Source organism: Octopus bimaculoides, chromosome 23, assembly GCF_046866305.1.
Source record: "Octopus bimaculoides isolate indiv1 chromosome 23, ASM4686630v1, whole genome shotgun sequence".
Classification (NCBI taxonomy): Eukaryota; Metazoa; Mollusca; class Cephalopoda; order Octopoda; family Octopodidae; genus Octopus; species Octopus bimaculoides.
Genome location: NC_142950.1, coordinates 24,260,386 through 24,262,885, shown reverse-complemented (window position 1 = coordinate 24,262,885; position 2,500 = coordinate 24,260,386).

The following is a 2,500-nucleotide window of genomic DNA, read 5'->3' as shown; positions in this document are numbered from 1 at the left end:
CAGTCATTTATGCGTGTGTGTGTGTACATATATACGTATGTATACGCACACACACAAATCTTAATTATTTTCCACTCTGTTTTTTTCTTGATCTCATGGGTGACAAAAGAGTCTATTATGTATGCAAGTTAATAAAGCATTTCTCTTACATCAACAGAAACCTTTTCTGTATTTCATTTTCTCATGCAAATCAATTTTATTTCTTGCAGCAAAATAAATTTCTGTTTACCTTCTGTTCACCCTTATCAGGTATGATGCCCAACACTGGTTGTACCCTGTAGCTAGGGGTCTCCGCTGTTCTTCATATGGACTACCATGGTCATTCCAGCTCATACCCACACCTACCGTCGAAAGAACTGACATTATTTGGAAGTGAGATTTTCAAACAGTGAAGAGTGACTCATTCAACTCAACACCTTTCTCCTTAAGCGTTTGATATTGAACCAATCTTAGGAATAATAATAATCCTTTCTACTATAGGCACAAGGCCTGAGACTTTTGGGGAGGGGACTAGTCGATTACAGCAACACCAGTGCTTCATTGATTCTTAATTTATCGACCCCAAAAAATGAAAAGCAAAGTCGACCTCAGTGGATTGAACTCAGAACATTCAAATTCTGCCAAGATGGGCGACAGCAAATATTCTGTTCAATATCACAGATTTGCTTCTCAGTTGCTTGACCATAACCATTTGAGCATATCCCTTAGTGGCTGACGATATGTGCATGTCTAATCACGAGCAGTAGTAGGGGAGCATCATAGGAATTCTTTGGGGTTTGAATAATTCACTTTTGGAAACATGAGTATTTTGTTCAACATCCTTGAACAAATCTTATTCAGGGACCTTTTGAACAGGATGGGCTACTTGACCTGAAGAAAATTCTAACTGGGCCCCACCTGCAAGTTTATGCGCTGTTTATCTTGATATGAGGTCACCATGTCACATACATATGGTTGTGATGCATGTGCCTAGTGTACCCTTACCAGACAGGTAGTCAAGATGGGTATACTGGGTTGGCCCAAAAGAAAGTTTACAGTTATCATGTAGGCACTTTAAATTTCCTTTAAAACATTTTAATACATTTAAATTTCCATCTTACAAACTGAAAAGGGAGCTTGACCAAATTAACTAAATTAGCATAGAATAATGGTTTCATATGTTTTTATAATTAAGACCTAAACTGTTAATATATGAATGTGAAAGAAATAGTTGAATAACTGTAAACCTACTTTTGGGCCACCCTGTATTTGTACCTCATGTCACTTTGAAGGCGTGTGCTGCTCTTTTACTCAGTTATAATAATCATAATAGTTTCAAATTTTGGCACCAGGCCAGCAATTTCAGGGGAGGGGTTAAGTTGATTACATCGACCCCTGTGTTTGACTGGTATTTATTTTATCAACCCCAAAAGAATGAGAAGTAAAGTTGACCTTGGTGGCAGTTGAACTCAGAATGTAAAGATGAACAAAAATCACTAAGCGTTTCATCCAGTGTGCTGACAATTCTGCCAGCTCACCGCCTTAATAATAATAATAATAATGGTTTTAAATTTTGGCACAAGGCCAGCAATTTCAGGGGAAGGGGTAAGTCGATTTCACAACCCTGCTATCCCCATGCTCAACTGGTAAAGTCAACCTTGGTGCTATTTGAACTCAGAATGTAAAAATGGACAAAATACCTCTAAGCATTTTGCCCAGCATGCATACAGTTATGCCATCTTGCCACCTGAATAATAACAGTAATAATAATCCTTTCTATTATAGGCACAAGGCCTGAAATTAGTTGATAAAATCAACCCCAGTGCATAACTGGTACTTATTTAATTGACCCCGAAAAGATGAAAGGCAAAGTCAACCTTGGTGGAATTTGAACACAGAAGTAGACAAAATACTAAGCATTTTGCTTGGAATGCTAACGATTCTGCCAGCTCAATAATAATAATAAGAAGAAGAAGAAGAAGAGAAAGAATGTTTTCTTTATTAACCATTAAGGGTTCACAAAAAATATTGGGTGTGGTACAGGACAATACAATGTGGGGCTATATGAAAGTTGTGTAAAAAGTAAAAAAATAAAAAAAGAGTAATAATATAAAATTATAACAATGAATAATTCCTCAAAAGAAGGAGACTTTCTAGAGCTGCTCATGGAGACCGTACAAAACCATGGTCACCCTGACCACTAGGGAAAGCGCCCTCTCCACATTATCCTCCTTCAACCTACAGGTGCATGTTTAGTGTAGGTCTGTTTACTTAGACCATTCTTGTAACATTCACCCACCTCTCAACAAAATTCCTGGGAGGCAACACTTCCCTCTTTACTCTCACTTTCCTTTTCAAGTGAAACTTGAAAAAGTTGATGAGGGCTTGGCCAAAGAGGAAAGATATCTGTCTTCAGCCCTTTCAGTCTGGTCCACCACACAACCTCTTCTGCTTAGGCCACCGGGCAAAGAAACACTACCTGCCCTTCCTGGCCAAAGGAAAGTGGCAGGACGATCTTCAT